This window comes from Mizuhopecten yessoensis, unplaced genomic scaffold, assembly GCF_002113885.1.
Source record: "Mizuhopecten yessoensis strain PY_sf001 unplaced genomic scaffold, ASM211388v2 scaffold2091, whole genome shotgun sequence".
Lineage (NCBI taxonomy): Eukaryota > Metazoa > Mollusca > Bivalvia > Pectinida > Pectinidae > Mizuhopecten > Mizuhopecten yessoensis.
The window spans coordinates 1,169,417-1,182,736 of NW_018404373.1; positions in this window are offsets into that span (position 1 = coordinate 1,169,417).

Here is a 13,320-nt window from a genome sequence, read left to right on the forward strand (position 1 = left end):
AAAAAAAATCATATTGAATACACATAAGCACCAAATAACATACATGACATATACAGACTTAATTACATTGAAGTCATACATTCAATAAATATCATTAATAAGTGTATATATGATGAGGTAATACATACATATCATATTAAACATTCATATTATTTTTTATATTTATTTTATTTATATTAATCTTTATCAGGATGTGAGATTATATCTACACACTACCGGTAGTATAACTTGTGCATCTTTTCGACAGCTGCTACTGATTTCAATCTAAATTCATTCATGTCTAATACATTTAATTCGTAAGTCATTTGTCCCCCAATTAAAATATGAATTAATTCGTGATCTGTCAGAGAGTGTATGTACGCACTCATGATCAGCAGAATACCAGTATCACTAATGTTTGCGATAGAGCACCACAACTTGTCCTTTAGGTGTTCAGTATATAGCTACACTTTAATATGATATGAGTTAATATATCTTGGTAAATAATACCACATCTATGACATCTATATCATCTATGTTTTATAATATTTATCATGATAATGCTCCCTCATTTCTAAAATCTCTTCTACCACCTATTGTGTCAAACTTCTCTAACTATAATCTAAGAAACAGGAATAACTTTCAGAACCCATACTATAGACTGCAAATCACAAAATCATCCTTCATACCAAGTACTTCAGACTACTGGAACAATCTACCAATAGAAACAAAGTCATCAACATCCATTAAACAATTTAAAACTCTTATTCAACCTCAAGTCACTACCCCTTCTTATATTAAATGTTTTCTCGAATATGGGTCCAGAAAAGTAAATAGTATACATTGCCAATTACGAAACCGCAGTAGCTCTTTAAATTACGACCTTTTTAAAGCTCACCTTCGAGACAACTCTACTTGCGACTGCGGAAATGACTCTGAAGACTGTTCCCATTTCTTACTAAACTGTAAAAAAAAAAGATCAATCCCGTAATATAATGCTTCAATCCCTCGATTGGTATAACGACATCACTGTTGAACACCTTCTCTTCGGAGATGCAAACCTTGACTACAATCTAAACATTCAAATTTGTAGATCTGTACAACTGTTCAATTTTAGCTCCAAACGGTTTAACATGTAATACCCAACAGTCATATTGAATAACCAGGATACCTTACTTCGACTATTCCTATCTGTCTCTCCCCTCCACCTCCTCTTTTATTCCAGCCCCTCTCCCTTTTTCCAACACCTACGATCTCTGTGTACTAACTTCAATCTTAGCGTCCATCAATATCATAACCGTTTCCATATGACAAAGAGTGCGTGTCCGGTTTTCCTAATCTAGTCGGCTTAGTATGTAAGGCAGGAACTCACAGAAGGACTTGGAGTGACACAGGAGAAAGGCAAATGCGGCACGGAACGTGATTGAACTTTAGAAAAGCAGAAGGATATATGTGTGTATAGATTAGGTATACTACTTACGCCGACTCGATTGGGAAAATCACACACGCGATCTCAAGTAAACTCTCTGAATACATATTTAAAAACTATACGTTGGTGTCCCAAATCCCATCATTACCTCTTTTGTTGTAACCCATCTTTAACATCTTATATATATATACATATATAAATTTGTATTAGGTGACACATTAATTTTGTATATATATTTTCTGTTACGGAATGGACGTAAGTAAGTTGCAATAACTTTTGTCCCACCCATTTGTCTTTTGTTGCAATAAAATTGATTTAAACTAAGGTCCTATACTTAATTAACGTTTTAAGACTATAAGCCTACTGAGGACAAATACATATAAGCACACGGAGTAAGATTGACATTAAATGCCACATTACAATCACTGTCTTTTGTTTATCTTATTACCTCGTGCGTTGGAAACTGTATGGCTTCTAACAAACGCCGTGTAAATAGCTCTACCGAAGTTGTTTTTACTTTAAGTTGATGAAAGACGTTGAATTTTTTGTCATCACATCTTGTTAAAATAGAGCTTTGTCGATCTTCCAATTGTGAAGATGCAAATGTGTATGATCTCAACTAAACAGACAGTCGGCAACTTGAACAGAATAATTTTGTCATATACGGAGCATATTTCGATAGAATATTACTAAATTGTATTACTTTGATTGCTTAAAGAGTTATTTGAAATTTGAATAGGTTTAAGTTTGATTACGCATAACCTTTATTGTTTAGATTGTTATAATTGATTACGCATTGGTTATATATACATTACCATTAAGTAATGACTATTACCATTAGATATATCAGTTATAATTATAACGTATATATAAGTTATAATTGTTTGATATATTTTATCATTACGTCCCGTTAAAAATTAGGTAAACCATTACGTATATATATTTATTAGATATATTTCATCATTACGTACATGTTAGTTATAATTGTTAGATATATTTTGTCATTAAGTATATGTATTTTAGTTAAAAGTGTTTAAACTCCCGTCTTCCGTTTTGTTGATTGCATTGTATATTACATAATGAACATAATGTATCATGTTTTTTCTTGTCTTTTTATCAATGTATCAATGGGAATGTAAATATATACACAAACAATTGTCCCTCCTCCATTGCAATTTAAAAAAACTTCAGACTTGAGCAAGGCTACTACCATACATACACGTGATATATCCAATATTATTTATTTTTTATGGGAAAAGGGGGTCAATCAATTAACAAAAAAAAAACCACTATGAGATTTGAACATATCCTACAAATATTCTCCACTTAAAAAATGCTACTCTTGATCACGACGAATTCGACATTCGTTTCCAGCTCGCTAATATGTATTTATCATAGTCTATGTATAGGGTATTAAATGATGAATTAAAAGATGAATTAAATGGGCCTGCAGTAAAAAAACGTAGAAAAAATATCTTGTTATGCATAGCTATCTTATGAATGGAAAAAACGCATTATGAATTTATATCTAAGAGTAGGTGGCCATATTTATTTAACTATTTCACTACGCGTTATATTTTGAGAGATATGTCAAGCATTTCTTATTGGTTTACCACGTAATCAGATTCGAATACATAATGCTGTTTCATTGGATGTTCCTCGTATTATTTCTATGACCATGGAAACGGAATTTTCAACAATAAAATATTTTTTTGAAAAATCCTATAACAAGTTCGTCATATTTCCACTTTAGATTTACTTCATTTTCAAGATAAGATATCTATATTTTCTTAGTTGGCGCACCATTTTCTTCTTTACCTTACCAATTTGTTACATAGATATCGCATTTCATAACCTTGTGATCAAAAACCGATTGAGAGTTGTCTTTGTGTAGTTGGCATTCATATCGCCTACGAAAGCAGTCCGCTGCTTATGTAAAAGTAAAAGATGAATTATGATATCACAATTTAACAAGAGGTCCATGGGCCTTAACGGTCACCTGAGTTATGTAAAAACTGATGTTATCGATGTTGCCAAATGAAAAAGAAACTATTTTGTAAAAAAGGTAACTTGAACTTCATGTAATGTAAATGGAGTGTAACAGATCTGGGTCGTATATGTACTATGTACAAATAGTGGTTCTATCAGTCAGCTGACAGGACATGTCCCTTTAGCTCAGTGGTAGAGCGCTGGCCTCCGGAACCTGGGGTCGTGGGGTCGATCCCAGCTGTCAAGCCAATTCGATTCCTTTGGGGCCTACCCCTCAGCCCCTGATGATGGGCCAGGGCCAAAATCTTCAAAGTATCAAACTGTTATCTCATGATTATAATGTAAATAATATAATATTTCCAATTGAAAGTGAACAAAACATACCCCAAAGTATCAATTTCTTATACGGCTGTAGTAAACTTAACGCCTGCAAAGGGGCAAAAGTAGAGCCTGGGGGTCATGAAATTCATTATTTTGATAAAGCACCTAAAGACCCCTCCATCTATGAAGATCATATCTAAGTCTGGAGAAGATTTCCAAGATGGCCCAAGCCTAAACTGTCATAGTATCAAACTGTCATTTCGAATTTATAATGTCTATCAAGTATCAATGATTTCCAATTGGAAATGAACCAAATATACCCAAAAGTATCATTTTTTCTATATAACTATAGTAAACTTTACCCCATCCCCAGGGGATAAAGCGCTTTAAGACCCTTCCATCAATGAAGATTACTTGATTCAAGCATATCTTGGTCTGGATAAGATTTTTTGATTTAAGCCAATTTGACATTTGACCCCTTTTAGCCCCACCCCTCAGCCCTTTGAGGCAGGCCCGGGCCCAAACTGTCAAAGTATCAAACCGTCGTTTCATGGTTAGAATGTCTGTCAAGTTTGAATAATTTCCAATTGAAAATGAACCAAACATACCCAAAAGTATAATTTCCTATATAAACTATAGTAAACCTCGCCCCCTCCCCAGGGGCAAACATGGAGTCTGGGGGTCATGAAATTCACAATTTTGATATAGCACCTCAAGACCCTTCCATCTATGACGAGTATTGGTTGCCGGCCTACCTCAGTCTGGAGAAGATGACTGTTATTTCAGGCTGTATGACCCCATTTGGGCTCCGCCCCTCAGCCCTTGGGAATGAGACAGGGTTAAAAATGTGAAAGTATCAAACTGTCATCTCATGGTTACAATGTAAATCAGGTTTGAATGATTTCCAGTAGAAAATGAATAAAATATACCCAAAAATTGCGTTTTCCTATATAAACTGTTGTTAATTTCACTCCTCTCCCCAGGGGCAAACATGAAGCTCGAGGGTCATGAAATTCACAAATTTGATAAAGTACCTCAAGACCCTTCCACCTATGAAGAGTATTGGTTTCCAGCATATCTGGGTCTGGAGAAGAAGATTTTTAAAATTTAAGCCAATTTGACCACTTTTAGCCACGCCCCTCAGAGCCCCTTGAGGGTGGGGAAAATATCATTCACAATTTTGGTGCATATTTGGCCAAGAAAGGTTCCGGCAAAATTTTATTGAAATCGGATCAGCGGTTTCTGAGAAGTCGAAAATGTAAATTGTTTACGGACGCACGACCGACGACGACGGACAAAAGGTGATTAGAATATTACACTTGAGACTTCATGTCAGCTGACCAAAAGTCGGAAATTTCTCCTGACAGCATTGCATTTGACTTCAGAATTATTGAATGAAAAATGTAGATGTGCATACAATATGTATTAAAATAACCGGGTGGTTAAACGATCGTGGATTCCTATTGTTTTATCATCCTCAATCAATGGGAAGGAGGGTGTGGGGGAGGGGTAAGAAAGTGTTCTATTTGACACTTAGAAAGTATCATATATTGTAGCATTGCGTATTTCGAGTTGTCTGGTAAGACCCTTTTCGTGAAATGTTGGGTAGCTCTGAAAAGAGCTTTTTGTTTTGGTGAAAAGTGAAAACAACGTTCTGTCCACTAAGTGAAGATGTCTATTCCTCCACGACCACCTCCAAGTCTTGACCATACAGCTCCTTCCGGAGGGTGACCACTTCCTCTGCCCTTTTCTTAGCGAACTCGTAGTACATGTTCCTCACACCCTCCATCACCGCCAGTCGGATTCGGAGGTTGTACTTAAGGGCGTTCATACCACTCCTCTGAGCTCTGTCGTGACGAGTCATCAACTTCCGGATCCTGTCACCTATCATATCCATGTGACTCACGGCTCTGGAGAAGTTACCTTCTGATCTGAAAAGTCTCTTCTGTCTTGCAATCCTGCGCCGCGTGACAGTCGACATGTTTCACTCGAAATATAGTAAGCTAATCAACTTTTTCTACAGTCCTGAACTGTACAGTGCATTTACTCTTCTGATAAGTCCTTCAGAAATAAACCCAATATGATTTTATATCGAGTCTGTATGTTTTATAAGATCCTCAATTTAGAAATACTCATTTTATGTCGCAATTAAATGTAAAAGCCCTATCGCAAACATAATTATGATTTTCTCAATTACCTGATATAATTGATATAATTACATAATTAGCACCTGTTTGGTACACGTTTAGTTAATTATAACTTGGTTTAATTTACTGTTGTTGGTAATTAAAATAACACCGATCGCTGTAATTAGCTCGGTAGACGGTATTATAGCATTTTAAGGTACACGTCCTCTAGCTGGCCCGCGGGCACTAGGATCTAGCGTAAATATAGGTATTAGTTTAACAGTATACTTTGTTAGATGCAATTTCCGTCGATCTGGTATCTTAGGAAAAAAAGTATAATACTCAATATCCTCAATGATCGATCAAAAATAACCCCAAAAACTGAAAAAATACGTGAATTTCAACATATTTTCATGAAAACATAAGGTACTCTAATTAAATGGTGATATTTTGTCACTGCCATTATAAATAACTAGTACCAGTGAAGCAAGACCCGTCTACTGATTTAAGCGGCGTACGTTCGTGTACTAATACGGAAGATACTGCAAACTTCTTTTTTTAACGCAATCAATTAAATATTTATTTAAAAAAATGTATTCTTGTTTTCCTGAAATGACGGCAAATTTAAATGAGATATTACTCTGTGTGAAATTCTTGCTGTAACAGCCAGTCAATGAGACAAAAGTATGATACAGCGTTGATAATTAGTGTTGTTTTGTACGTTATATTGTACAGTGAAAAGCTAACCTTACTGACTCGGGCTTCAGGGACATCAGGTTATATTGCCTGAAATGACTAATTTCTTTGTCTTTAGAATGTCAATCGACACACTGCAATGGCCATCCTCGAAATTCCAGGGATTAATGTCAGTGAGAGTAACCCCTGAAATCTCGAGGATGTGCAATAGTCGACCAAGCTGTGCAGACCAAAAGATGTTGGTAAAACTATTTTTCATTCTTTTATTAAGTATTTCTTCTGTTGCCGAAGGTTTCATAGTTGTCACAATTTTTTTTTTCTTTCCTACCCCGAAACAACATTTTTTTTCTTTTTTTTTCTTTTTCGGGTTGAAAGACAAAAGGACGATAATTCAGTTTTGTTTGATCCTCGTCTTTTTTAGGGGGCAACAACTTCATGACACAAATCAGCCACCGTAGCCCATCCCAATTATTTCGAATAATAATAATACCATCTTCGAAACCCAAGGTTTCCGCTCTCGATACACAAAATGTATGACATCTTGTAAGAGTTATGCACCTTGGGACGTGTAAACTCATGGTTAACATTATCTGAAATAATTGAACTGTTATACCGGAACTGTCGGATACCTCAAACCACATCTTTCACAACGTACAATGTGTTTCCAAAACCTTATTAAGATCTCCATCTTTCCTATAGAAATGAAAGTTTCACTTTTCTGAATCCTTGGAAAAATCTGGTTGATATGGACTTTTTTAAGAAAATCAGTCGGATCAAACATATTTATGTCCCCGTTGCTTTATTTAGTATATGGTTTTGTGCAAGCATGCTCTTGAATTGGTACAGTTCTTCACCAACCCAGTTTACTACAATGATTCATTAATTTTGGATTCTGCCGTGTGTAGTGCCCAGACAGTTCTGTACATCTATTTGTAAGGTATCCTTCTAAAAACACCTTTCGTGTGGTCAACGGTATGTTCCCTTGAGGACGATGACCATTCGTACTGTTACTTAACTTACGATTATAAATTATAGTTCAACGAGCTTTGGGCTACCTGTCAGGGTAACATGTACTGTGCACGTGCTACAAACAGGTGTGAAGCAACGTCATTGTTTTACGGTAATTTGTGACAAATTGCCATACATACACATTTCCCGTACGAAAGGTTGGTTTCAAGGTCATGACATCAGTCAAGATAAATGATATGACCCGTCATCTATATTTCATACAATAACAACCACATGTTGGCTAGACCGTTGTTGATTGTTATTGGTTCGTCGGCCACAGCCAGCCAGCGATGTAAAATAAGTGTGAACGGTTCTCTCCCTTACTAGATAATAAATGATAGCTATACATTGTCTGTTCAGACTCCATCACAACTAACGGGTTTGTGGTCTCCTAAAGTGTCTCCTCAAACATATTGTAATGACGTCATAAACACAAGGGAAATATTGTTAACCGCCACGTGCCAAGCAAGAGCAATGATTTGTGGTCTATCAGTCATGTAAAAATGACAATCCCGTGTAACAGAGGCGGAAAGTTGTCCTATGATCGGTTATAGCAATTTACCGATCAATAAATCAATCAGTCAAAAAACAAACGTCTGCTTTTCGAGACGACTAATGTGTGAATCTACAAAGGCTATATGCTTTCCACGAGTTCATTTCCCTCCTTTGTATTCAATTTTTAATTTCCGGTATCTAAACCGTACTGTTTATCCATTTACTATCATGTGGCCCTGTAAAACTCTTATCACAGGAGAAGACTTTTATATATTGGTGTTGCCTATTGTCTAATCCTTTTGTTAACTCAATTTTTTTTGTTGAAAACGAAATAAAACACTTATCTTATTTTTTACATTTCCATTTCCCGTCAAGTGGCCCTGTAAAACAATTCACTCTTATCATCCGGTGATCCGTTATTTCCCTTTCGGTAATATCTGGTTAGACTTCTGTTAGACCAATATGACTGGATGGGGTGTCCTGCTGTCCTGTCCCGGTTGTGTTATTTCTAGGTGAAATGATATTCTAAATTAGACTTTGAATTAACTCATAATCTGTGGACACTGGCTTCATATTAATCGTGGATAAATAGACAAACAAACATGATCGAACAACCGAACGACATGGTATGACCTCTTATGTACTGATGTGCGTGGAAAACGGTCTACTCGTCAAAAGATTAGCAAGGCCTTTATTATACAATTACGTCTATATTACCAAGTGATACGTGTATTGAAAGCACAACCGTTAGGTTTCACAGACGTGCCTCCGTTACCGCTGCTGTTGCGTTCATCCACAAAGTTCGTTTTGAATGACCAGTGTATTCTATCACAATATATGTATGTGCATTAGATAGATAAGATATATTTTATTAAGCAATAGGCAAAAATGCCTTTGTGCATTACATAATAACAATCCACATAGGTGGTACAGGTCGAGTGGAACATGAACATGGACAAAGAAATATATTTGTAATTGGTATAATACACATACATTTCAAACTACCCATATTTAGGCAACCAGATATCCATTACCACGTGTTTCATAGCAATCGAGAAAGTACATAATCTACAAAAATCTTGAAAGGGCTTATGTTCCGCCGGTACCAAGCATTACCAGTGCACCTATACCAGATATATACCAGGGGTATTAATAAAAGGTCCCGATACCAAATGCCAAACTAAAGTTCCGGTGTATTCCCGCCCAAATTACAACCAGGAAGCTGTGAGTCTGGAAACAGAAGCCAGATGACCATCAACTGTGGTAACATGTGGGGTTTTATGTAATGTGTCGGTATTACTCACTATCACCTGGATTACTGAGCTCATAATCTGTAAAACAGATTTTTCCTGTCTAAATCTGAGGTACATAACCTATTTGATCTCTAACAGGTGTATCCAGATACATATTGGGAACATAAGTTGGTCTGGGGCTTAACGTTGTCGCTACATATACGTATCCGGAGCCGTGGGTACCCACAGTGTTATTCGCCGAGTAGTATTGATCAATTCGACAGCTATATTTTTGTATGAAGACTGATTTTGTGACATTTTCCCAATAACGTTAGTATTTGGCGTATCATATAATTAGTGGCCCGCTGTATTCCACTGCCTGATCGCATGCGATGTCTCCACAGATATCCCTTGTTACAATGTGTCTGGGGACGTGTACGGCACATTGAAATCAATAGGTTTCGCGATCGCGAGAGGCCTTGTCATCTGTGAACACGCTACGACATTAGCTGTAGTGAAGAGGTTTAACCTAAATAAATAAACCAAAGGCAATCTTTCGCAATTTCAGTTAAGCAATGAATATTTTAGCAAACACTTTTATAGGACCATAACAATATTTGCTAAAATATTCATTGTTTTAGTCTCATAACATTTGCCATTTCATTGCAATGGAAGTATGTAAATATATTATAGATAACATCTTATGGTGATGTTTGCTGTAAAATCTCTTTTTATCTCTCTCTCTCTCTCACATACCATGCTGTTCAATCGGGCCACATCAGACATTTTATTTTCTATATGGTTGAATATTCCGTGGCTTACTTAAAATTACCTAATTCAGCCATGTGGGTAGAACTGTAAATCAATATGTGGTGGTATTCCTGTGTGTAGTTGACACTCTTGTACAGTGGCTATTCACAATATGATGAAATATTAAAGCTCATCTACTGCCTGCTTTCAGTCTTTGATGTCATGCACCAAACTGCAATGTTTAGTCATTATGACATAACCGACACCAGATGGTCTAGTCTGACTGCATCTAGCTGAATCTTAGGACGTGCCCAGAACTGTGTTGGTACATATAAAGCTGCTTTGCTGGGCATTTTCATGTGAATAGTGTAGTCTAGACCTTGTGGTTTGAAAGAAGTGCTTGACGGAAAGTTTGTCGCATGCTCAAATGTCCATAGTAGGGTCTTTGTTGGCATTCCCATCAACAGAGACTGTATACTAATGGCCTTAAACGTCTCTCCCGCCACTAGACGGGGACGTTTTTGTGGCATGCACTAAACGGCATGGTTGAGTCTTGGTGGTATACCTACATATACATGGTTAAGTCTTTGGTGGCAAACCCACATATACATGGTTAAGTCTTTGGTGGCAAACCCACATATACATGGTGCAGTCTTTGGTGGTATACCCACATAAACATGGTTGAGTCTTTGGTGGCATACCCACATATACATGGTTGAGTCTTTGGTGGCATGCCCACATAAACATGGTTGAGTCTTTGGTGGCATACCTATATATACATGGTTGAGTCTTTGGTGGCATGCCCACATAAACATGGTTGAGTCTTTGGTGGCATTCCCACATAAACATGGTTGAGTCTTAGTGGTATACCCACATAAACATGGCTGAGTCTTAGAGGTATACCCACATATACATGGTTGAGTGTCTGGTGGCATACCTACATATACATATACGTTGTTGAGTCTTTGGTGGCATACCCACATACACATGGCTGAGTCTTAGTGGTATACCTACATATACATGGTTGAGTCTTTGGTGGCTTACCTACATATACATATACATTGTTGAGTCTTTGGTGGCATTCCCACATAAACATGGTTGAGTCTTTGGTTGCATACCCACATAAACATGGTTGAGTCTCTGGTGGCATACCCACATAAACATGACTGAGTCTTAGTGGTATACCCACATATAGTGGTATACCCACATATACATGGTTGTGTGTTTGGTGGCATACCTACATATACATATTCATTGTTGAGTCTTTGGTGGCATACCCACATACACATGGCTGAGTCTTAGTGGTATACCTACATAAACATGGCTGAGTCTTAGTGGTGTACCCACATATACATGGTTGAGTGTTTGGTTGCATACCTACATATACATATACATTGTTGAGTCTTTGGTGGCATGCCCACATAAACATGGTTGAGTCTTTGGTGGTATACCCACATAAACATGGTTGAGTCTTTGGTGGCATACCCACATATACATGGTTGAGTGTTTGGTGGCATACCTACATATACATATACATTGTTGAGTCTTTGGTGGCATACCCACATAAACATGGCTGAGTCTTTTGTGGCATACCCACATATACATGGTTGAGTCTTTGGTGGCATACCCACATATACATTGTAGAGTCTTTGGTGGCATACTCACATATACATGGTTGAGTCTTTGGTGGCAAACCCACATAAACATGGTTGAGTCTTTGGTGGCATACCCACATAAACATGACTGAGTCTTAGTGGTATACCAACATATATATGGTTGAGTCTTTGGTGGCATACCCACATATACATTGTAGAGTCTTTGGTGGCATACTCACATATACATGGTTGAGTGTTTGGTGGTATACCTACATATACATATACATTGTTGAGTCTTTGGTGGCATGCCCACATAAACATGGCTGAGTCTTTGGTGGCCTACCCACATATACATGGTTGAGTCTTTGGTGGCAAACCCACATAAACATGGTTGAGTCTTTGGTGGTATACCCACATAAACATGGCTGAGGCTTAGTGGTATACCCACATATACATGGTTTAGTGTTTGGTGGCATACCTACATATACATGGTTGAGTCTTAGCTGAGTCTTAGTGGTATACCAACATATAGATGGTTGAGTCTTAGTGGTATACCAACATGTACATGGTTGAGTCTTTGGTGGCATACCCACATAAACATTGCTGAGTCTTTGGTGGCATACCCACATAAACATTGCTGAGTCTTTGGTGGCATACCCACATAAACATGGCTGAGTCTTAGTGGTATACCAACATATACATGGTTGAGTCTTAGTGGTATACCAACATATACATGGTTGAGTCTTTGGTGGCATACCCACATAAACATGGCTGAGTCTAAGTGGTATACCCACATATACATGGTTGAGTGTTTGGTGGCATACCCACATATACATTGTCGAGTCTTTGGTGGCATACTCACATATACATGGTTGAGTGTTTGGTGGCATACTCACATATACATGGTTGAGTCTTTGGTGGCATACCCACATATACATGGTTGAGTGTTTGGGGGCATACCCACATATACATTGTCGAGGCTTTGGTGGCATACTCACATATACATGGTTGAGTCTTTGGTGGCATACCCACATAAACATGGCTGAGTCTTAGTGGTATACCCACATAAACATGGCTGAGTCTTTGGTGGTATACCCACATAAACATGGATGAGTCTTAGTGGTATACCCACATAAACATGGTCGAGTCTTTGGTGGCATAAACACATAAACATGGCTGAGTCTTTGGTGGCATTCCAACATAAACATGGTTGAGTCTTTGGTGGCATACCCACATAAACATGGTTGAGTGTTTGGTGGCATACCTACATATACATGGTTGAGTCTTAGTGGTATACCCACATATACATGGCTGAGACTTAGTGGTATACCCACATATACGTGGTTGAGTCTTTGGTGGCATACCAACATATACATGGTTGAGTCTTTGGTGGCATACCCACATAAACATGGCTGAGTCTTAGTGGTATACCCACATATACATGGTTGATCGAGTCATGTTAACAGTAAATGTACCTTGAGGTAACTTTTGATCTAAACTTAATACTGATGTGTATGAAAGCCAACCTTCAAAGTGAGTTTGTCATTTCACATATTTACTAGTACAGTACTTAATGTGAAAGAAATAGAATCGATCATTGCAATATGAGAAAGATCTGTTTAGTTCTTCTTTTAATCAATTTTGTTTTTATGATCAGTCTCAAAATATAACATACACAACGAGGGATCAAGGGGAACCTA